The sequence below is a fragment of the Monodelphis domestica genome, chromosome 7, assembly GCF_027887165.1.
Source record: "Monodelphis domestica isolate mMonDom1 chromosome 7, mMonDom1.pri, whole genome shotgun sequence".
NCBI lineage: Eukaryota > Metazoa > Chordata > Mammalia > Didelphimorphia > Didelphidae > Monodelphis > Monodelphis domestica.
In genome coordinates, this window is record NC_077233.1 from 107,961,332 (window position 1) to 107,987,261 (window position 25,930).

General features: G+C 37.1%; 1 long non-coding RNA gene across 1 annotated transcript; it reads left to right on the forward strand.

The window, feature by feature from the left end:
• The first annotated feature begins 3,561 nt into the window (after nt 1-3,561).
• LOC103106088 (uncharacterized) lies at nt 3,562-13,317 on the forward strand. The gene is made up of 3 exons (XR_001623675.2): nt 3,562-4,549; nt 5,138-5,259; nt 12,109-13,317. It is a non-coding gene; the product is annotated as an uncharacterized LOC103106088 (long non-coding RNA).
• Nucleotides 13,318-25,930: the final 12,613 nt, after the last annotated feature.

The window sequence follows — 25,930 nt, forward strand, 5'->3', positions numbered from 1 at the left end:
AGTGCCAACTGTATTCTAGGCACTGTTCAAGGTACTGAGGCAGTGATCTCTGACTTTAAGAAGCTTACCTGCTATCATTTAACTTCTCTTGGCCTCAGTTTCCTCATTTGTAAAATGAGGCAGGTGGATGCTGATCTTCATGGTCCCTTGAAACTCTTAAAATCTGTAATTTCTAGGTAAAGTGAGTTTCTATAGAGAGTTACTATTCAGACAAGACTGAAAAATGACTGAATACAAGTTCCTAGAATCTTTGTGTCAAAAGCTCATACCCCAAAAGATTCAAAGACACTTGGGGAGGGGGGGTCCCATATTCTTGGCTTATAGACAGTGAGGAAGAAACAAGGAAAACTTATAAATGGGTACCTCATTCTTAACCAGTATACTGAGGCTAACTCTTCACTTGCAAAAGTTTCTAAAATAACAGAAGTTTTATTAAAAGGAAGGAAAAAAAAAGAAATTTAAATGATCATTGGTCCTACTGGTCTAGGTAAATCTCCAGAAGCACATTCCAAAATATGAGAACTCCTCAAATGGAGGTTACCTTGCCCAACAATTCATGTTTTGACCCTTTATTTCCAGCTGTTCAAAGGGGTGGAGGCTTCTCTCTGTCTCTCTGTCTCTCTGTCTCTCTGTCTCTCTCCCCCTACCTCTTTCTTTCTCTCACCTTTTTTTTTCTCTCTGCTCTTTTCTCCCTCCTTTTTATATTCTGTGCTTTTTCATCCTTCATGCTATTACTTAATGATTTCATAACACTTGGGTTCAGCAAACTCAATTTTTCCAACCAGATCAAGAAGAATCCCTAAAAATCTCCTGTCTTCCTTTTTCCTTAAATTCAAAATGAGAAGGGGGAAAACAGAGCCTTCCTCTCTTTCCTGGGTTACCACAAGAGTGGCTCTCCCTTCCCTTCATTCTCTATTGCCACCAGTTTCCAAACACACTTGTTATTGTGCTTACATCTTCATTGGTGAACACTGTTCATTTCAGGAGAGGAAGAAGAAGAGGAAGGTCCAAGTTGCTGCTATAAGATTCATTCAACCCTCAATAAAAACATCTAGTGAGTATTTAGTGACAAATCCAAATAATCTAGCTTATTCACTGCCAAGGTCCTGGGTGGAATTGATTCTCCTTTGTAAGAATTTTTCCAACAAAGGGATATTGGAGTTTGGGTTTTGTTTTGTTGGTTTGGCCTGGACTGGCATTCTGAAAACTAGTTCAGCCAAGAATCCTCAAGCAGTGTATTAAAACTCAGGATTATCATAGAATGTCAGACTTGGGAGAGATACTACATATTATTTAGTTCAACCCCCTCACTTTATAAATTGAGGAAACTAAGGACTAGAGAAGGGGAGACAATTTGTCCAAAGTTCCATCCATAACCAGAGTCGAAAGGCCAGGTCTTTTGGGTCCCAAACTGGTATTTTAGGTATTACATCACACTGTGTCTGCAGAGTAAATTGTTACCATTGAACCTTAAAGTAGCTAATATTATCCACAAGAAAACCTACCAACATGAAGAAGCGTAACTTATATTAACAAGTGCAACAACTTATATTTGGGTAGTGTTCTACAGTTAGGATGGGTTTTATTTCATTGGATTATCTATATCTCTGTGGAATTAGTCAATTAACTGCATATTTTATATTTTATATGTGAGGAAACTGAGGCTCAGAAAAGTTAAAGGATATGTCACACAACTAGTGTCAGAGATAAAATTGGAAACTGACTCCAACTCCAATGCTCTTCACCGCATACCTTCTGCACCTAGACCAATTACCACTTACAAAGAATATTCTTTAGATAGATCATCCCCAACAAAAAGTTCTCTATAGCCTCTAGGATATGAGACAAACTTGTCTGCTCAGCATTTCAAGCCTTCACAGTATGGCTTCAAATGTCTTTATATTTTCCATTGTAGGTAGAATAAAAAAAGGTACTAAATGAATGTTTGTTGAAGAAAATGGAAACAAATGTCTTTGAATATTGATATTCTACATCACAGAATGTTAGAGCTAGAAGAGATCTTAGAGAATATCTGTTGGAACCCTTCTAGTTTTTATAGATATAATCCAGAGAGATAAAGTCACTCACCCCAACTAAAGACAAAGTAATCCTTTGAATCCATCTCTTTAGGTTTTAAATACAGTGGGGTTGTTTTTTTTTTCACTTTATTGTATTGCCTCTATATTGCATTTCTCAATTCTCCATCTTTGCATGTTATGGCAATGTTGAAACTTGAGGACTCCCAAAGTAAATTAGCCTACCAATCATCAAGACAGACTTTAAATAAGTTGAAGGTCCACTGGTATCCCATAAAATAGTGTACTGTGGGAAAAAAAAAAACATTCAAATTGGATTCAGAAGACCTGAATTCCACTGCTAATTAATTCTGTGTCCTTGGGATAGATATACCTTCTTTGAGACTTAGTATTCCCATGTGAAAAGCAGGGATAAGAAGACCTACTTATCTATTAGGATTGTCACAAGGATGTTATTTATTGTATTATATCAAAATATCAATTAACCACAGTAATGAGGAAGCCCAAATGGATAATAGAAAATTACCTTCTGGTTTAAAACTATATCCTGCCTAATCTTTTATTGGCTGATAGCATAGTGGAGAGAGTGTTGGAGTTGGAGTCATAAAGTCCTGAGGTCAAATCCAGCCTTAGACATTTACTAACTGTGTGATTCTGGGCAAGTCACTTAATTTCTCTATGCCTTGGTTTCTTCATCTGCAATTTGAAGATAATAATACCTTTCTCCCAGGGTTGTTGTAATAATAAAATGAGAGAATAATTGTAAAATGATTTGCAAACCTTAAAGTGTTATATAACTGCTGGTTATTATTATCATTATCGAACCAGATTTCTATCCTGTTAAGGACATGCACATTTAGTCATCTTTTTCTATATGGATTCCCATATATCATATAAGCTATCCACGGGTATCTTTTAATTTGTCATCAAAACAATCAGCTTTCTAGGGAAATCTTACTTGATAATAGCTGATATCTACATCACGAGGAGTCTGAAACACAAGTTGCACCATGAAACTGGAAAGGACTGTATTAAATACTTTGAGAAATTTCATAGAAGAAAGAAGATAACAGTCTGATCTTAAGTTATCAATTACCAATCAAAGTAGTCCCTTTCTTCTTCTTTCCCTCCTCTCTCTCTTCCTCCCTTCCTCCCTCTTCCCCCCTTCACCTCCCTTTTGCCTCCCCCCTTTCCTGGTGATTGTCCTTCTTGTTTCTCTAAATCAACTCAGGGGTGAGTTTGTGATGTTTCAAATGAAATACTTTTTCTCTTTTCTATCTTAAATAAAGGGTTTGTTGGGAAAGACAGGGAAAGATAAGGAAATGGAAGGAAAGAAGATTTGGGGGTTTCCCTATCACTAGGATGAGTCTTGGGTTGGAGGGTGGTGGAATGCAATTCAATTGAAGAAATGGCTGAAAGGTATGGAAGTTCAGTCACTATCACAAAAGAGCAAGTCAGAGAGAGAGATATCTGGACTTTTGTCCTTCTTTCTTCTATCTTCACAATCAAAAGACCACTTTCCTTTCTTCAGTCTCTAAAACCAAGAGAGAAAAACTCCTTCTTCCCTCTTTCAAGGCCAAAAGGATCAGCCAACAGTTGGTCTGGCTTCCAACTGCCTTTCCCTGTAACATTCCAAATAGAACACTCTTGTTTGACGGACAGGGCATCACTCAGCTGCTCTAAACTCCTGCTACAAAATCATTCTCAATTTCTCACTTTCAACCAGCCTGTTTCCTCAGCTTTAAAATTCAGACAATAGCTCTAGTACTTATCACATAGTTGTTGAGAGATCACATAGGTAATGAAGTGCTCTAAAAAATAATGGTTATAATCATTAGACATCCTCTGAGGCTCCTTCTTGCTCTGGTAGTCTATGACTTATCTAGTTCATTTTACACATATTATCCAATTTTATGCCTTCAGCATCTATGTGAAGTATGTAGTATTATCTCCTCTTTACAGATGACGTAACTGAAGCTCAAAAAAGTTGTGACTTGCCATATTATTAGTAAGAAACAAAACCAAGCTTTGAGCTCTGGTCTTTCCCTACTAAATCAAGCCCTTTCTCTAATAAACCAAGCTGCTTCCAATGTCCCCTATGCTCCCTCATATAGCAGGTAATACCATACCACCCTTTAGCAGGCTTCATATCCTCAATGAGAATTCATCCTAAAAGTGATTTCTTTGACTTGCAAGTAGTATATTACATTCCAAGAATTGGAGAACTGCTTGAAAGATCATTACATTAAAAAAAAAAACATTTTCATTTGTTTCCAAAGACCATTGACTTGGAAGCAAATTACATTGCTGGTGAGCTACCAACTTATTCATTTGTTTGTTCCTGGCCTTTATCATTCTTGTCTCAAGTGAGTAATATTTGCATTAGATTGGCCTCTGTATTGCCATAGGACAACCCTGGAAAATATTGACAAGGCAAAGCATTCCAACTCATTCTGAGCTCTGCATAGAGAAGAGAGGGTTTTCACTTGGAGCCAAGAGTCCTCTGATTCCTGGTGAGTCAGCAGCATCCCGGAACTCCTCAGTTTAAGCTCTACTGTATTAGACATAGAATATGCTCTTGGTTATATCCTGGCATTGGGAAAGAAAAAAGGGGGTAATGTGAAGGGCATATTAGAATGCTAGCAAGCTGAGATTGTCCCATAATTTTCCAGTTTTCTTTGCATCCTAAAGTCAAAGAGAATAACTTGATGATGCTCATTAATTAATAGGAATAACATTAATAAATGCAAAAAATTCGTTTAAACCAATGCACCAATACAGACTATAAAAATTCAACATTTATTAACAACTTACCAGGATATTACCAAGTGGTCAGAATTACAATAATAAAAGCTTACATTTATTAAGCACCTACTATGTGCCAGGCTCAATGCTAAACACTTTAAAATTATTATCTCATTTGATCCTGACAACAATCCTGGAAGATAGGTGTTACATAAGCTCACTATCCTGGAGAATTCAACTAATAAATTGCATAAGAACTGGATCATTACCAGATAACTCTTGCTCACTGTTGCTTGAATTGATCCATTTTGATCCATAAAAACCTAGAAACAATGTTTTGTTTTGTTTTTTTTTAGGAACAATGTTTTTCATAGATGTTGTCAGACCAAATATTCATAATCTCTAAACTACATGTAATTAAAAGCATTCAAAATATAGAGTCCTAACAATGGAATTCTAAATCATGAAGGAAAACGAGGTACATAACATCTCTGTTGTCCTATCTGCTACCCAAATCATTGCTTTCAATGAGCCTAGAAAGGAGGAATTTACCTCCTAATACCTTTATTCACTAAAGAAAGCAGTTACTATATTCACGTATTAATGATCTAAAGAGCATTTAATGTAAAAGAATTTTTTAAAATTAAATTTAAATTTAAAGTTAACATTCTAAGATCATTTCTATCGCAAGCCATTCCCCAAATAATAATAATAATATTAATGTGATAGTAATAATTGACATTTATATATTGCTTTAAAGTGTATAAAGTACTGTTACATTTAATTATTTCATTTGAGCCTTTTGACAATTCCCTAGGGTATATATCTGAGGATATATATGCATAATTTGTTATAGATTCTCCAGATGAGGAAATTGAAGCTTAGAAAGATTTAGCAACTTTACCATCTTCACTCAATAGTAAGAATTTTAAGTGTTTCACACCTATGAGCACAAACAGCTTAAAAATTAATTTAACTAAAAGTCTAAAACATTGTTAGAATCCTTCCAATGTAATTGTTTTCTGCAGTTTTTAGCCATTTAAAAAATCCAAGCCCAGAGTTCCATTTCTCTGAGAACTCAGTTGTTAACAGTATGATTTGTCATATAAGGACAACAAAGATAAAATGTCTTGCCTTTAACTTGCTAAACATTTTTATTTGCAATAACTTTTTCCAAGACATTATTATTATCTGTTGTAATAATGATGGATTTATTCATCTCAATCACTAGTTCATGTATTCATCCACTTTCTTCATTGGCAAGGATTGGGAAGGCACCAACCACTACTTTTCAGTTAATATTTTTGAAAAAGAAGGAGTAAGCCCTGTGTGAGCTTGGAGATAGTAGAATTTATATAATTTATAAATATATAATAAAATGGGGGGGGGAGGAATTGGGATTTTTAAATCCATGTTGTTGTTATTGTTTAGTCAGGTCATACTCCCCATGATTCCAGATCATTGCTTATGTCCTGGCTTAAGACTTATTAAACAAATAATATTATTCCCTATGAGCCAGTTTTCCATAATTAAGGTAGAAATTTCCTTTGTGTGTCAAATTGGTTTAACCATGATGGTACACAACTCATTCCCTGCCATTCAGTAGCCCATTCCCAAGGACTAATGGGAATATATTCACTCATCAGGCATTTCTTGAACAATCCTCTGTCCTATGAATTTTCCTAGGTGCTGTGGGGAGTTAGAGAAAGAAATATAAGATATGACCCATGCCCTGAAGAAGCTTACAATCTCATCTCAGGATGGAAAACATATTTAAAAGCAACTACAGAGAAACCTGCAGCAATTGAAAGACAAAAAGCCAATTTTGTAGTACAGAATGGATTTGTGCCCTGGTTTTCACCAGTGCCTGGGGTATCTTGTGTGCTTCTATGAATGCAGAAGGAAAAGTGACTTCAGATTGGTGGAGAGAATGCTAAGCTCAGCATGATGCAGAGTACCTACATAGGGGTGGCACTAGCTTGGGGTGCTTCCAAGCGGCTCTAGCATCAACTTCACTCCTTTACACAGGTTCATATTACACTCCGAATTTGTTCCACTAATCTGAAGTCACTTCCACATGAACACAACCACATGAAAAACATCCCAGTCTTGGGTGAAGACCTAGTTACATGCAGAAACCTAGAATCAGAGAAGTTCCGGATTAGAAAAGGTCTAGATGAAAAAGTCCCTTGGAATAGAGCAAAGCCATGATTAGCAATTTAAGCATCTAGTATACCCTTTACAGAATGTGCCCAACTGTGTGAAACACTTTGTAATAAAATTTTAGATAAAAATTCAGTGAATGCAATGCCATATATGTTTATAGTGGAAGAGAACTTCAAGATACCAGTCTGTCAGGGGAAAAACAATTATTCTAGAACATTACCTCTGGGTGTCACAAAGTCACTGCTAGGGACTCCACCAGAGAGCTGGACCAGAGATGCTATGGGTCCTGTTTTAAACTTGTATTCTTACTAACTAAATGTTAAGTGTAAGTGTCTACAACTACTGAAAGAGTACAAGATTTATGAGTGTCCCAGTCCAAAGCCTCTACCATCCCCATCCTAGAAATGGCTCTGGAACAGAGAATTTAAGAGCCAGAGTACAGTTCAGCAAACATAAAATGTGCACTATGACAAGGCAATGTAATAAGAGCTTAAATTATAAAGATAAAAATAAAATAGTCTCTGCCCTCTGGGAACTTTGCACCCTACTAGAAGATATAACATATAAAAAAATATGTAAATATAAAGTCATTTGAAGAGGAAAGAACTGAGAACAAGTACTCCTGGAAGTGTGCCTTTAGGCATGGGGGATAACTTGTATATATACATGAATTCAAGAGCTAGAATGTCAAGTTCTGAGAAGATCCAGTTGTCCAGTTTGGTGGCAACATAGAATGGAATGGTCTTAAAAATAAACTAATTAAATGTTTGTTTTGTTTTTTTTTTAATATAAGTTGAAAACTGAGTTTCAAAAAAAAAAAAGGCATTGGGATTTGAATCCAGGGTTCGAATCCCCACTCCGCCATTTACTATCTATAGAACTTTGAGCCTCTAATGTTGGCCTCTAAAGTCCTCTCCAGCTCTAAATTTATAATTTTATAATCCCAAATAGCTTCATTCTCCTCATTTAAAATAAAGGAATAATACAAGCTGACCTGTGAGGTCCTTTCTAACTCTGAGTATCTCCCAACTATGTTATGTAATTCTAAAATTTGCTTGACTTTCTGTCCTCAGAATCAGTAGTGAAAGATGGCTATGTTTTTCCTGACAAAGGGATTGAAGTGCTCAAACTTTCAAGTGCTTCCTTCTGTGGGCACACCTGGATAAGGAAGGCTTTTGACTTCCTGGGTCTAAAAAGAATGTTCTTGAAAACAGTGGGAGCTGTCTGCCTCCCCTTTCCTTTGGATCAACCTTGTGATAAAGGTTTGTTTTCAGAATTCTCTCTCCCTTTTGTGATCAGGCCCTATTATGTGGCTGCAACCACTCCTTCAGGAAGTCTTCCTCTATTCTTCTCTGGCCTTTGAAGTGTTCTGCCATGAAGAGCTCTACAGAATAAAATGATGACACTCATTATTAACACACAAGCTCAACATTCGGTTTCAATTACCCTCCTTTTCTAGTTGTTGGGGTAAGGCTGGCTCATAAACAATAAACACAGGAAGTTTTTGGAGACTGAAAACTTTAGCAACAGCCTCCCTCACCCCCCAAAAAAGAAGAAGTTTGGGGAAAAGAACAAGACAAACTCATGTACATGATGTACCAGGAGGCATTGAAGTGGAATGCGAAGAGATTTTGTGGCCTCTGGGAACATGGAAATGTCATCAGAATCAATAAGTCAATCAATCAACAAGAAGTTATTAATGATTAAATGACATCATGGTAGATACTGTTCTAGGTACAGAGGCTAGAGTACAAAGAATGAACTAATCCCTGGTTACAATGAACTTTCATTCTAATGGGAGAAACTATAAATATATCTAAAAACATATTTAGCACAGATATGAAGTCTATAAAGGCAAATATATGCAAAGTAGATCAATTCTAAGTAGATGGGCAGAAAATAAACTCTCAGAGGAAGGTGGGGGTTGTTGGGAAAGGCTTCTTGCAGAAGATGGGACGTCCGCAGAGGTCGGACATCTCTAAGGTTCCAGGGAGGGTACATAGGCTATAGGAGAGCAGGTGGGTGGGAAGGCAATGCAGGGAAGGTGTTGGCAAAGGAGAAAGTAGGCTGAGCTCACAGAGGGTAACTTACAGGGCAGGTTCAGACAGAGAAGAGTGTCCTAGTTGCAGAGAGAGATTTAAATGACTCAGGTACTCTCCTCCATGCTGCTAAGGGACCTTTCTGCCCTACCTCTCCTAATTCCACTTTCTGTTGCTGACTTTGAAATGACAACTAATTTCCTGATGGTTGACCATCCTTCTTATTTTGATCTATCTCCTCCCAAGATACTGATCTTTGAAAATCTGACCACAGCTGGATTCCTGATTGCACCCCTTTGATTGATGGATGCTTTTGTTAAACTGAGTTTGTAAGCATCTTCAGTTTCAGCCCACCTTAATGGCTCAACAGGAAGAACCTTCTCCTGCCAGAAATATACCTATGCTTGCTTTTTCTTTTTGAGCGATTCCTTTTCTTCTGTCTTACAATCAACACTAGTATAGATTTCAAGGCAGAAAAACAGTAAGGGCTAAGCAATTGGGGGTGAAGTGACTTGCCCAGGGTCACATAGCTAAGTATCCAAGGCTAGATTTTAATTCTGGAACCTCTTGAGTCCAGTCTGTACTTTCTTGAAAAGGATCATAGGGGTCATAAATTAGAGCTAAAAAGAACTTTAGAGGTTATCTTATTTTATAGATGATAACATTGAAGTACTTAGGTTAAGTAGCTTACCCAAAGTCATAGAAACACTAAGCAACAAATTTGGGATTTGAGCCCAAGTCCTCAGGCTTTAAATCCAGCATTGTTTCCATTTCAATGGACTACCTCTTCTATCTTTGTTATTAAATAATGATTTATGACTATTTATTTAAATGCTAGGACTATGACTATTTTTTAAAAAGAAGTCAGTGAAAAAGAAGCAACAAATATCCATTTTATGGGTGTTTGGATCATGTGAATTGTTGTTTCATAAGCTAGAGGTGATCTTTCCATTTGTACAAGTCCCCAGATGACATTTAATTTTCCTCCAGTGGGGAAAGAAAGGCCTTCACTTCACCCAGAGTGTTGTTCTCTGTTTTGTCTGTGCGATGCCACTGAAGAGCTTGGATTTAAAAAAAAATTATAAACAACTGCCTGCACTTCTCCATAGAAAGCTCATCATAGATATGTTATATATCATCTCAAGTCACCCAAGTCCACCATCTTGGAGTCATCTTGAACCCTTCCTTCTCCCTTCTCTCTCATTTCTGATAAGTTGCTAAAGACTGTGAATTTTACATCTCCTATGCCTCTCCTTCTCGTTTCTCAAAAGGTCTCCAACCTAGATCAGGATCTCTTCTTCTTGCTTTGGGCTTCTTCCCTTTGGAAACTATCTGTCACATATAACAGTTGCTGAGCTGATATTCCTAAAACACAAGTCTGTTCACAACACTCTACTCAAGAAATTTCCTTAGCTCCCTATGTCTTACAAGATAAAATAATGAGTCTTCTATTTGGCATTTTAAGTCTTCCCCATATGGCTCCAGCCTCCCTTTCCATATTGATTTCACTTGATTCCCCCTCAATCTCTTTCTATTCTATTCTATTCTATTATTATTTATATCATGTATATTATATTCCATTATATATTATACTATTTATATCATATTATCATATACTATATCATATATTTATTATATATTCTGGCCAGAAGTTTTTATGATATCCCAGCATGACAAAGGAGCTCCCACATAATGGGACAGTATTTGGAAATATCCTTTGGTTGCAAAAGGTTTGAATGTGTTGGGATTGGGAGATGAGCAAAAGACCAGTCAACAATGGTGTGGTTGTATGGAAAGAACGTATATTATTCAGCCATTAAACAAGTATTTTCTGAGCTAGGTGCTTAGCACTATGCTGGTACTAAGACTCCTAACTTAGTCCTTGCATTTTTTTAAGTGTATCACCTTTAATGAGTCAATCAAGCCCTTAAAACCTCAGTTTCCTCCTTTGTCAAATGAGGATAACAATAGTTATCCTATCTAAGCCCCAAGATTATGGCTGAAGATCCAGTCCAGGTGGTTGGTGGATAGAGCACCAGTTCTGGTGTCAGGAGGTTCTAGTTTCAATTCTGGTCTTATACTTCCTAGCTGTGTGACCACTGGACAAGTCACTTAACCCTGATTGCCTAGCCCTTGCCACTCTTCTTTCTTAGGACTAATATTAAGACAGAAGATGAGGATTTAAAAATAAAAAGTATAAGGAACCATCCCAGTTCTATATCCTGAACCAAGCCACATTATCTCTGCCACTTCCCCAAAATAAAGAGCTCTGTAGTGTGAATTCTCCTTCCCACGCTGAGCTACCCTGGTGGGTAAAAGCCCAGATGCTAAAAAAGGAAATAATTTACTTTTACTCAACATGTATTTATTAAGCACTCACTATATGCACTCTGCCAAGCACTGGGATAACTGCTATACAACAAAAAATAAAACCATGGTCTCTGCTCTCAAGGGGCCTCTGGAACCATAGAGTCCAACTTATTCCTCATTCTTGCCCTCTCTACCAAATTTAGAGTATCCTAGTCCCACCCAAGGTTCAAGGGCCCTCTTGAGCTACATAGGGTGGGGATTGGGGGAGGGAGGGATAGTACCCCAGAGTTCTTTGGCTTTGTACTCTCCCTCCATTCTCATCTTCCACATAGGATCACAGAATTTTTTTAAAGCTAGAAGGGATCTTAGAGCTCAGCCAATCCATTTCCTTCATTTTGCAGACGAGGATAAGCAGAGAGGGAAAGGAACTTGTCAGAGGTCACATAACTAATAAAGAACTGAATTGAAATTAAAACTCAAATCCTCTAACTACAAATTTAGGGTTAATTCCTTGGCTAATATACTAAACAATTTAACAAATATTTGTTATTAGATTGATGTTTCAACTGAACCCTCTGAGTCCAGTCTTTCCTGAAACTCCTTAACAGAGAAAGGAGGAAGAACTCACTTTTTTTTTGCCTTAGAATGATAACTTTTCTCAGGATTTCTCTGAGACATGTTGTATTTTTTTCCTGTAACTCTAGCACATCAGTGACTCTCATAGAAAGGGAAAGAAGAGCAAAAGCTGAGCATATTTATGACAAACAGTTGTTTTTGTTTTTATGTCTTCAATTTTTCTTATCTGTCCACAGGATTGGATTTCAACTGCCAGAGTGAATAATAATTGGCTCTCTATGGGAAGACTTTCATCCAAAGATCTCCAAGTTCTTTGCAAACTATTAATCATTCCCACAACACCCCAGAGATGTTACATATTGTTCTCCCATTGTTCCAGATGGGGAAACTGAGGTTATGGGAATAAATAGTCAGTGACCACACAGCAAGCAAAGCCCACAATTCTGAAAGGATCTGGAATTCCAGACGTACTCTCCTCAGACATACTTCTTACTTCCTTGCTGTCCTCCCTTTCCAAATAGACCACACTGCTTCAAAACTAGGAAAGGAGTACTTCCATTTACCCCAGTAAGAGGCATAAAAAAATCTTCCAGCCAAGCTAGACTATTTATTCACCGCTGAACCTGCTGGGAGATGTCTTGCCTCTCTGGCTTTTGTTTATCCTGTTCCTGATTCCAGATGTAGAACAATTAAGTGGTACAGTAAATAAAGTACTGGACTTGAAGTCAGGAAGACTTATCTTTCTGAGTTCAAATTTGACGTCAGACACTCACTTGGACAAGTCACTTAACCTTGTTTGCCTCAGTTTCCTCATCTTTAAAATGATCTGGAGAAAGAAATGGTAAATCATTTTGGTATTTTTCCTAAAGAAATCCCAAATAAGGTCACAGAGAATCAGTCACAACTAAATAACACTACTGATATGCTTATGCCATCCATGAAATCTTATTCTCTCTTTAAAGTATAGTTCAAATGCCAGTTCCTCTGTGAAAGCTTCTCTCATCTGCCCATCTACCCTATTTTTCCAATGACTTCTCTCATTTAAATCTAACATAACATTTTGTTTACATGAATTCTATTCACTTAACATTTTCTCCTTTTTTTGTCAGCACCAAATTCTGATCTCTAAAATACTCTCTAACCTTTCTTAAAGACTTTAACACTGCCCTGAGACTTCCTCTCTACCACATACCCTGCTATGATCTTCAGAGACATCATTGTTATCATTGTTTACCCTTGTACTACAAAGAACAGAACAAAAACTATCAAAAGGGACCTGAAACCCAGGATAAAGAAAGATATAGGAAGAGAATCCTAGCTACCTTTGTTCCCAGCTCTAGACCCAGAAGAATTTCATTCCATAGTACAGAAAAAAAATTGGCAGATATGATTTCTGGGGCATTGACAGGAAAAAGATCATGGAGAACAGAAGAGTTACCAAAGGAATGGCAAAGGGGAAATATCTTGGTTTTCTAAAAAAAGGAAGAGAATACTGTTGACAAATTACTAACTTATGAACTTGACTTTCAGCCCTGTTGTGAGGGTGTGTAGGATTGACTAAATCAATCAATCATTCCACTTCAAGTGATTGAAAATCAAATATTGTTGAGTCATTTTTCAATCAGGTCTGGAGTTTTCTTGGCAAAGATATTGGAGTGACTTGCCATTTCCTTTTCTAGATCATTTTATACATAAGGGAACTGAGACAAAAAGGTTAAGTGACTTGTCCAGAGTCACACTACTGGTGTCTGAGGCCAGATTTAAACTCAGGAAGATGAATTTTCTTGACTCCAGGTCCAACATTCTATCTACTTCACATTTGCAGTATAAATTCTGTCCCTGACTGAGCTACCTTGGGAAGTAAAAAGCCCAGTCTAAAATGGGAATCAGTTATTCAATAAGCATTTATTTTTTATTACTATATACGCCATGCTAAACACTGGGAAAAGTGCTATACAAAGAAAAGTTAAAAATGGTCGCTGATCTCATGGGACCTCTGGAAGTCATCTAATCCAATCCATTGCATTTAATCAATCAATCAAAGGAATCAAACTAGGAAATCAAGTAGATATCCATCAATTAGGGAATGACTCAACAAATTGGAGTCCGTGAATGAAATTCACTGTAAGAAACAATAAATATGATGAATTTAGAGCAGCTTGGAGAGCCCTACATGACCTGACACAGATAGAAGTAAGCAGAGCAAGAACAGTGATAACTAGAAGAATTAAACAAAGAAAAATGGTCACAGAACAATTTTTGAATGAATTCTATAAAACTATAAAGAATAAGCTCAGCTCCAAAGGGGAAGCAGAAGATGATACTTCCCCTTACTCTTTTGTTGATTTTATATGCCCATAGGCATGGAACATTGTATCATATTTTTAAAAAATTATTAGTTTTGCCAATATTTTTCTTCTTAAAAAAAACTTTGATAAAAGGCATTGTAGGGAGCAGGTAGATGGCTCATTGGATTGAGAGTCAGACCTAGAGACAGAAGGTGCAGGTTCAAATCTAGTCTCATTATATTTCCCAGCTATATGACTCTGGTCAAGTCACTTAACCCCCATTGCCTAGCCCTTACTGCTCGTCTGTCTTGGGAACCAATAAACAATATTGATTCTAAGATGGAAAGTAAGGGTTTCCTTATTCAACCAATCTTCTGGTGGTTTTTATACTATTTTGGAATCAAGATACCTACAGGCCATTCAATAGTTAAGAAAAAGAGATTTCCTGAGCAGGAAAAGGACACTTCATAAGGAAATGCATGCAGTGAGGATTCTCAGCTAAGCAAAACTCCCTTGCCTAACTTATCCATGGTGGTCCACAGCCAAGTATCCAAATCTGACTGTCGGGTGCTCTAGCCATTAGGAAGTAAGTCCCTTGTGTCAAAGAAAATTCCAGGATAAGGTTAATTTAGGGCACTGAAGGACAAAAGATGTAAATAAATGTCTATTTTTAAAAAAACTACCTACTTCATCACAGTCTCCACCTCCTCCAAATCCTCATTTCTCCCTCAGTGTTCTCCCAGTTCAGCAACTCTTGTTCTGAAGTCTTGACCCTGTATATATATATATATATATATATATATATATATATATATATATATATATATATTACCATTTACTAAAAACTCATTATTTTCTGGTTATTTCAGACACGTCCAGTTCTTCATGACCCCATTTGGATTTTCCTTGGCAAAGATATGGTTTGACATTTCCTCCTCCTACTCATTTTACATATGAAGAAAGTGAAACAAATGGGGCTAAGTGACTTGCCCAATATCTCACAGCTAGTGTCTGAGGCCCTATTTGAACTCCAGTCTTCCCAACTTCAGGCTCAGTGCTTTATTCACTGTGCCATCTGGTTGCCCCTATTAAAGTTGAGTAGCCTACAATGTGCCACCTCTGCTTATACCCTAATTACCAATCCCCTAGATCAGAAGTTCTTACATCATTTTTTTTCTCATGGTATATTATTCTTTGCAGAATGGCAGGACACTCTGGAAGAGTCAGTAGACTCACCCATAAGCATGTGATTGAAAATGTAAATTCCCTATAATTCCCAGCACACTGGGCAAGAATTCCCAGCACATACGCCCTTTGAAAATCACTGACCTCAACTATTACACTCTTCATCCACTCAAAGTTTTTCATTCCCTTTTACATACAGGAAAAAATATAAACTCTTGACCTTGGCACTCAGAACATTCCACATACAGACCTAACCTTCCTTCCCAGCTTTATTTCATTTCATCCACTCTGTGTCATCTACTTAGCCTAAAGACACTACTAGATCTTCTCTCTTCTCATTTCCATCTGTTACCTCTGGGCATGTCTGAAGATTGCCCTCTATCAATGAGATATACACCTTACACACCTCTGGTTCTTGAAAGCCTTGTCTTTGTTCCATGCCCAGCGCAATGCCATTTCTTCTTTACCTCTATGATTCTCAACCCCTCCATCCCCCCAACCCTACAGTGAAAGTGATGTCTCTCCTCAAGCTTCTTCTAAAAATTTGTGTAGAATCTCTCAGTCTATAACTCTTTCTTCTCTATCAAAGGCAATGCTATATTTTTTCCATCTGTGTATGTCTAGTTCCACTCAATTATATGCTCCATGGCTGTTATTTTTTATATATGCATCACTAATAACTAATACAAGGCATACTCCCTTACATCTGGCCCTTCCACAGTCGCAACTCTATTTTAGCCCCTACTTACCTCTTTCTGTGACTATTTCAAAAGCTTCTGAGAGTTGGACCACTACTAGCTTCTAGAGGTTCAGGAAGAAGGGAGCATTCTTTCTGCAGCTCCTTGTTGAGGGATAAGGGTGGCAAGAGAAGGCTTACGAATTAGGAAAAGAATGGCCTACAAATTTCAGAATCTAGCCAATACAATCCAAAGATTGTTATTATATGTCTACTATGTTCAAGGTACTGAGCTAAGCACTGGGGATAATGAGAAGAAAGACAATTCCTACCCTCAGGGAACTTACAATCTTATGGGAGGAGACAATACACAAAAGAAGTAAGGAAAATGTTCAAGGGGCATCTTGTTCCCTGGAGATGAAGCCAGGCAGAGCAGCAGATGCAGGGTGGAGTAAGCCCAAAAGTCCAGTTTCTGCCCTTTATAAAGGAATCCAAGTTATTAACTCATTTGACATGGAGAATTTAAATCTGAAGATCCCAAGCCTCCTCTCTTAGAATTTAATCATGTACTCCTTCACATATGAAGATAATATTCCTGATCCATTATCAGGGGGCATGGAGCATTTGGAGTTGTTTTTATTCCAAGGGATGGATTTGTCCTGTTAATAGTCCACAAGCCATCTTTCAATTCCTTTTTTGGCCATGGTACACATTTATGAACCAGCTGACAAGAGCAAGAGGGACAGTCATTATTATCATGCTCCAAAAGAGTGAGCAGCCACTTGTTAGCATTCACATCTTATGCTGCTGACACCTGATGGGACAACCATGAACAAGGTATATGTCTACTCAGGATCTTAAAGAATTCAGAGTGGAGAGAGACCCTGAACATTGACTGGTTCATTTCCCTAATTTTAAAGGTATCCCAGAAAGATATATTGATTTATTTGGCCCAGGTCACATAACTAATAAACAGAGCTAAAATTTGAACACAGGTCCTCTGACTCCAAATCCTTTGCTATTTACCAACAATACACAGTGGTTCCCCCACTTTCTCCATCTATAAAGTAAAGAATTTAATTCTTACTTCTTATCTGGAAAATAGGACTTCTGGCTGATATCAGTGGAAAGATTTGGACTGTGCTGTGTAATACAACAGAATCCCTTCATAGCATGGATGTTAGAAGTATAGCCAAAAAATTTATATTGCAGGCAAAATATTCCATCTTGGGCTTTTACTATATGTAGATTTGGAAGAATATGACTTGGACAGCAGCATATGTATCTGAATACAGCGAATCGGGGAAGCATAATCAGGCATGACTCCAACTTCTGACTAATACTACTAACCCTGAGCAAATCACAATTTCTTATTACCATAGGCAACTCTTAGGTACTACAAACTATGGAGAAGGGGCCATTCTGCATTGATAGGGGCCATCTGCACTGGACCAGTGAAATAATTCCTCAAGTGTCTATTGCTTGTTACTATGGCAGCTGGATACTGGATAGAAGACCAACCTTGGAGTCAGTCAATAACAGAGTCAACTTCTGACTCTGAGACTTAAGACGATGAGTCCTATTGTCCAAACAAGTCTGTAAGACTATATACAAATAGGGGCAACTAGATGGCTCAGTAGTAAAGCTCCAGGCTGAGAGTCTGCCTCAGAGAGGGAGGTTTTACCCAAAGAACTCTAGACACTGATGAAATCAAAGATATAAATATCTAATAATTTATTTACATTACATTAGCATTACATTCAGTATACAAATTCATAGTATGACTGGTTATCAAATACCCTCTCTTGATCAGTCATTCAATAAACATTTATTAAGAACCTACTATGTGTCAGGCACTACACTAAGCACTGTGGATACCAAAAGAAGTAGAATTATAGTCCTGCCCTCTGGCTATTTGTGATCTAATGGGAAGGACAAGAAACAAACAAATATTTACAAACAAACTATATACAAGATTGATAGGAAATAATTTAGAGAGAAGGCACTAGAACTGAGGGGTTGGCAAAGGCTTCCTGGAGAAGATAGTATTTTAGTTGAGACTTAAAGAAGTCAGTGGGCAGAGATCAGAAGGAAGAATATTCCAGGCACAGGAGATAGCCAAAGAAAAGTCCCCCAGAGATGGAGTATCCAAGACTCATTTCATGGAATATCCAAGGGTCCAGGGTCATTGGATCAAAGAGTACATGGTAGAGGCAGAGTAAATCATGAGAAGACTGGACAGGCAGGAGGAAATTAGGTTATGAATGGCTTTGAATGCCAACAAAATGCTGTATTTGATCCTGGAGGCAAAAAGAAGCCACTGGAGTTTATTGACTAAAAACTGAGATTAGCACTCTTTTCTCTCTGCATGGCAGATAGTGTCCAGTATGGGGGAGAACAATGGAGTTAAGAGTCAGAAGATCTGGGCTCAAATCCATACTTTGCTACTAGTAGCTATGTGAGCCTTTAAAGTCATCTTACCACTGGGTACTCCATTTCTTGCTCTATAAAATGAGGGAATTGGACTAGATCATCTCAGAAGTCCTTCCCAGTTCTGAATCTAAGATCATGCCAACTATAGACTGATTCCTAGTCATTAGCGCAATGCGGAACCATGAATGATATGTATCAAAATAATAGTCTGGCCAATTTTTCCGAGTACAAGAGGATATTTGTGGTGTTTTATAACTGCTTGCTTTGCAAATATCAAGGTTCTCCTTCACTTTTCTCTTTTTTTGTTTTTTTTTTGTTTTTTTTTGTTTTGTTTTTTTGTTTTTAAACCCTTACCTTCCGTCTTGGAGTCAATACTGTGTATTGGCTCCAAGGCAGAAGAGTGGTAAGGGTAGGCAATGGGGTTCAAGTGACTTGCCCATGGTCACACAGCTGGGAAGTGTCTGAGGCCGCATTTGAACCTACGACCTCCCATCTCTAGGGCTAGCTCTCAATCCACTGAGCTACCCAGCTGCCCCCCCTTCACTTTTCTCTTGAGGAAACTGTATGTTCAAGGCTTACGGATGTGAACTCAGCAGCAGGGCTTGTGTAAACTTCTGAACGATTATGGTTTGCAACAGCTTTCAGTGCAGCCATGGGTCCTACACCATGGGTTTAGTGGATCTGCTGAGTAAATAAAGAAGCAAGAATACATGATCCCATAAACACCTGAATTTTACCCTGGTGTTTATTGATGCCAGCCATATCGCTTCTCACATACTCCAGATGCTGCCAACAGGATATTGCTTAATAATAATACCTTTCTGGATTACCAGGGAATAAAATTGTCTGAGACACAGGTGAGGCTGCCTAGCTTCTTGGCTATAAACGCCAATAAAGAGCATCAGAGTGACTCATGCCAAAGGCTCTTCTTCTGTGGACTTGTTACACAAGACTGCCATTGAGATGAGGAGGGGAAAAAATACCCATGTGAACGTTGTTCCATCAGTTTATTGGGTCATCTGTTCAACAGATGATGTTCCTTCCCTTGAGTAGGACTGCTGCAGGCTTAAGTACCTCCTGCTTTGTTTCCTTGGGGCCAATTCTTGCCTTCCTTACAATAGGACAATGGGGTGAGCTCAGAGTCCAACAGAAGATGTGAATGGGACCTGAGAAGCATTTTCCATGGGCACTAGATATGCATCCCACTAGCGAAATGGGTGGAGTATGAAACAGCCCTACCAGGAAGGAAGATGTTTAGTGTCAGTCTTGTTGACTCTTGCTGCAGACTTCCTCTTACTTCCTCATTCACTTCTCAGTGTGGGACCAGGCCAACCATCTGTCCCTAATGGACATCTCCCCTCAGATCTCCTCAGTTCTTAGCAAAGTTGATAGGAATTAGGGGGTGGCAAGACTTGCCACTGAAAATGGCAATGGCTCCACCATATGAGATAATATTTGTAAATCACTTAGCCCAGTGCCTGACACATAGTAGGCACTACATAAATACTTTTTCCCTTTTCCTCATCAACAGGGTAAATGAGTTAGCAACTGATGTCATCTGCTTCTAGGAAAAAAATAGTGACCAGAGGGAATCACATTACATTATAACCCATATCCTATCTTCCCTACCCTATTATGTGCAATTCAATTCAATTTAACAAGCATTTATTAAGACACCATTACAGGAATTGGGGGGAGGGGTGCAGTCCAAAAGCAAGAGATCTCTAACCTTCAAGAAGCTTATATTACATTGGGTAAGTTTTTCTATGCAAAAATCAAGAGGCAACTTAAAGTTCCTGGCAAGCTGACATTTGTGAACAAGGAAATAGCCGAAGACAAGGGACTCTCACTAGTACACATTGTTTAATGCAAACATTTGTATCCCCAGTGCCTATAGTACAGTATTTGGCACATGTTAGGCAATTAATAAATATCGACCGAATGGATTGATTACCAGATCTCTTGCCTGGTACTAAAAATGTGAGAAGTATCAGTTACCCACATATTTTCAGATCTCTAAATAGGAAACTACCCCTTCCATCACAGCCACATCCTGAAGTGATTAATTTAATAAATAGCAGAGGTACTTCTTTCAGAATGAGTTTAATCTACCCAGAATCACATGGATCCATGTTCCTCCAGCAAAGTAGGAATTGTGTATCATCAGGAATATAGGATTATACATTATCCAGAACTTTTCACCCTAAATATTTCAAAACTTTCATCCAGGCCAGTACTTCAAGGTCCTGTGATTTCATCAATAAGCATTCTCCCTCCACTCGCTCAGAATATAACCAATAGGCTAGCTCCTGAGAGCTGTTAAATTCCAGGGGAAGGTTTTATACTTCCGAAATTGGCAAATACTAGAAGGGCTTGATTTATAAATACTTTAAGAACTCAATTTATTGTTTTGTTGATTTCTAGACTGAAAAAAGTGATGAAGAAATGTTAATAATGCTTATATATGTCATTTTACAACATGGCAAACAGGAAAATATGTATTATATGATAATATAATATTGCCTACTTCCTTAGGGAGGGGTCAGAGTGGAAAGGAAGGAAAAAACATATCAGAGATATCAGATATCAGAAAACAAATATTAAAATATATATTAAGGGGCAGCTGGATAGCTCAGTAGATTGAGAACCAGGTCTAGAGATGGGAGGTTCTAGGTTCAAATCTGGCCTCAGGTACTGTCTAGCTGTGTGACCCTGGGCAAGTCACTTAACCTCCATTGGCTAGCCCTTACTTGGAACCAATACACAGTATTGATCCAAGATGGAAAGTTAAGGGTTTATATATATATATGTATATATATATATATATATATATATATAAACATATAACCTGGGAAAAATTAAAATATCTATTTTAGAAAAAATATATCATGACTACATTATTTTTTCAGAGAGCTTGATTGTTAAACATTTAATAACACACTACTGATTATAACAACTTCCATGTTTTAGTAGATGATATTCCTGAATTTCTGATGAAAACATTCATCTTAGAAGTCAATAGGAATTAATCTTACTAAATATACCTAGACCAGAGATCTAGCAGTAAATAGACCATCCATAACTGAGTCCATATTCAATGCCCTTCTATCTTGGTAAGACTTACTTAAACTTGTCCTCTATTTGCATAACATTTGAGAATCCCTGGATTATCTCCATGGCACAATGCGGCATCAGAGAACTTTAGTGATTAATGATAGCAATAGATTTTTGAACACTATTTTAAAGGGTACAGAAAACTGTATACAAATTATCTCACTTGAGTCTCATTACAACCCTTTAAGGTCTGTTATTTTACATGAACAAAAGAAGTAAATGAAAAAGAGTATGTTATTTTTTATGTATTTTCATGTAGAAAGCACTGTGCTAAGCAATGAAGCTATAAGACTACAGATAGAAAATCTGAGGAGTCCCTGTTTTCCAGGAGCTTACATCCTAATGGGTGGTGGTGGGGAAAACAATTCCTATGGGAAGTTTCAGCTGCTAGTCAAATGGTAGTCCCACGGTTCTTAAGTTATAGCCATAAAGCAGATGGTAATTCATCTTCTTTGATATCACTATTATCAGTGCTCATTTCTGATGACACTTTGGAAATGCAAAGGATTTTGATGACAAGAACCAGCTACAAGTTAAGTTTACTAAATCGACCTTATGTTGTTTAGAGTATGCAGTCAAACAGTAAATAAGTGAAAGAGATGGGAATTGCACCCATGTTTTCCTTACTCTAATTCTGTTGCCCAAACTATGTGGCTCTCAAACTTTTTGGTATCAGGATCCCTTTATACTCTTAAAAATTATTGAGGAACCCTAACAGCTTTTGTTTATATGAGTTATATCTATCAATATTTATCATGAAAGAAATGTTAAAAATATTGAATATGTTTATCAATTCATCTAAAATAACACTAATGAAACCATTATATATGAACATAACATTTTTATGAAAGATAATTATATCTCCAAAATAGAATTATTCTAAAAATATTTTGAATGTAATAGAATGTATATTGTAAAAACACAAAATTCCATCTTTTCAATTGTATGAAAAAGCTCCATTTCCAAAATCTCCAAAAGAAAAATAGTGAGAAGAGCGACACTTTTAAATATATTTCACAGATTTCTTTTATGTCTGACTTAATAGAAGACAGCTGGATTCTCATATTTGCTTCTGCATTCAATCTACTGTGATATGCTTTTGAAATCTATAAAGAAAATCTAGCCCTACACAGATATGTAGTTGGAAAAAGAAGCATTTTAATGGGCAAAAGTTATTATGAAAATAGTTTTGACCTGACAGATCTCCGTGAAAATATCTCTTAGAAAAACTAGGGTTCTGCAAGCTATGCTTTGAGAATAACTTCTGCTCTAGCCATTTTTTTCAAAACCAGGTAATCCAATAAAATTTTCTCCCATATTAAATTCTCTATTGTAGGGAAAACAGAGTTTAAGCAATATAGCTAAGATTTTAAATGACCATTAGAAGAAATAGAAAGGGAAAAACTTACTCCTTAGGTATTGCATTGTGTCTTCCTAATTCAGTTTCGATCAGTGGAGATTGCTTTGTGGAAAGAAGAGGCTATTTCCAACTTTTCTTAAACCATCTTGGCTTTAACAACTGAACAGTGAAATATCAGAACAAAATTTCAGTGTGGGAAAAGACATCAGAAGTCATCAAGTAGAGCCTATACCCAAGAACAATTCCCTCTACAATACCCTTGTTGAAAGACATCAGGAGTTGGAAAATGTAGTGGCTCCCACAATAGCCCATTCTACTTTTGGACAGCTTCATTTATTAGGCAGTATTCCTTTATATTAAGCTAAGGGCAAGTGAACAGTTAAAATATATATCTTGAGAGTTTTTTTGTTTTTCCCAAAGGGTAGGAGTTGAAGTAAAGTAGATTTGGGCTGAATATAAGAAAAAAAAACTTCCTAATAATTATTACTATCCAAAATTAGAAATGGGCCACCTTGATAGTTAGTATTACACACACACACACACAAGAGAGAGGTTGAGTTATCAGGGATATGGCAAAAGTGATTCCTATTCTAATGAGAGCAAAAAGATTATTTCTAAGGTCTTATGTAATTGAGATTATGATTCTGTGATTCTGAAATCATTGACTGCATTCACGTAAGTGTCATGTTCAAAGTGAGAGAGGTAGCCAGGTAGCACAGTGTTGGACCTAGAATCAAGATGACGAGTTCAAATCCCATCTCAGCCATTTATTAGCTTTATGAATCTGGGAAAGTCACTTCATCTCAGTTTTCCTCAGTTTTCTCAGCTGTAAAATAATGATATTAATAGCACCTAATTGCTACCAGAGTTGTTGTGGTATTAAAATGAGAAAATGTTTGTAAAGGGCTTTGCAATGCTAGCTATTGTGACTAATACTACTAATATTATCATTAATTTTTACTAACATTATTACTAATTATTCTCCTTGGTCAATTTCCATCTGTGATAGAGCATTTAAATCCAAGAGATCACATTCTTGGAAGGACACTGGCCAATGGAAACATGTCCAGAAGAAAGTAGCTAGAATGATGAGGGGACTAACTGTAACTCATTCCAGACTTGACCATTTAAAGCCACTGAGAATATTTAATCTAGGGATGAGAAGAATTATAAGCATAATAGCAGAGCTTAGAAACCTGTCATAGGAAAAAGGGATTGGATTTGCTTTACTTAGTCCCAGAGGGCAAAACTCAAAGCAGTGGACAGAAGTTGTTGAAAAGGATAGTCTATTTTGATGTAAGTTTTTTTTTTTAATCTTCTTAATAGAACGATCCAGAAGTACCTTCAATTGCCTCATGATGAAAAGATTTCACTATCATAAGTCTCCAAGCAAAAATTAGATGGTGACTCATTAAGAATGTTGTAGAGGGATTCCTATTCTAATGTGGATTGAACTGGATGTTTTCATCGGTTCCTTCTAGCTGTGAGAATTGTGTGTAATTCTATAAATTTAGTCAACAGGGTATGGCAAGAGAGCAACATAAGGTTGCCCTTATAGTTTGCATCAAGCTTATATAGTCTTTATTACACTTCTGCTCTTGGATTACTTTTAATTATCTCACTGATTTTAAAATTATTCTAGAACCTTTCAGTATTATCTGGGAATCTCATTGTTGCTCTTGAATGAATTTCTCTCTATCTTTTGTATCACTCTTTTTTCTCTGTAGTATTTATTCAGAAGAAGCAAGTAAATAGAGGTCCAGTCTTGGAGGCAAGCTGGTCTTCAAGTTCTGCCTTGGATTCATGCAACTGTTTTATCACAGACACGTCATTTCAGCTTTAGTGTCCAAGGCAACTTTCTAAGACTTTAAGTTAGACACATGTTGATTTGTGATAGTAATATTTCTATATGAGAATGAATAATTCACAGGTCCATATTAAACCACAATATAAGTATTCTACTAGGACCTCTCTTCACTTGCTCTTGTTTGTTATGTTTACTAGAATTTTTCCCCATCTCTTTGCTGGTTTTTCTTTGAGGTTTTGTTCATGATGAATTCTTTGCTATTTATTCTTAGTTGATTGGTATTTTTATGTTATTTGTTGCATTTTTTGCTATTTTGGGTTAGTGATGTGGGAATTGGGCACAGACACAGCCTCCTTATCAGTCATATTGCCAGAAGCTCCTCCACCCTAAAGTCTCCTAACATTTTCCTTGAAATTACATTGAGATTCGACAGCTGAAAATTCATTAGTGGGCACCAGAATACTACCTACCAAATGAAACTCTTGAAAAGTTTGATGCTTTAGTTAAGAGCTTCTCATTCCCTAATGTTCAAACCACAATTCATTCAGTACCCCTCAGTAGCGATGCATGGCTTTGTCACCATCCCTAGTCTTCATTTTTTTAAACCCTTACCTTCCAAAAATAGCATCAATACTATTTTTGGTTCCAAGGCATTAGAGCAGTAAAAGGGCTAGGCAATAAGGGTTAAGTGACTTGAGAGTCTCACAGTTAAGAAGTGTCTGAGACCATATTTGAACCCAGAATCTCCTATCTCTAAACCTGCCTCTCAATCTACTGAGCCTCCTTACTGCCCCCCTCTTCATGCCTTTCTGGAGGGACATTTGACCCTCTGGCATACACTTTCCACCCAAAAATTACTCGATGTAGAGGAATGGCTGAACAAATTGTGGTACATAACTGTGATGGAATATTACTTTGCCATAAGAAATGATGAGCAGGCTAATTTTTTAAAACTTGGAAAGAACTACATGGAACAATAAACAATGAAATGATTAAAACCAAGAGAATACCATACACAGCTACAGAATTAATACTTGAAGAATAGATTATGAATGCTACATCTAGAGAATAAACCAAAAGGTGGAAACATAAAAGATAATTTGTATGAACATGTGGCTCTCCCAAATAATGCCTTTTGTGATGCAGGGAGGGAGAGAATAAAGATCTTTTTTTTTTTAATAAGAATGACTGTATG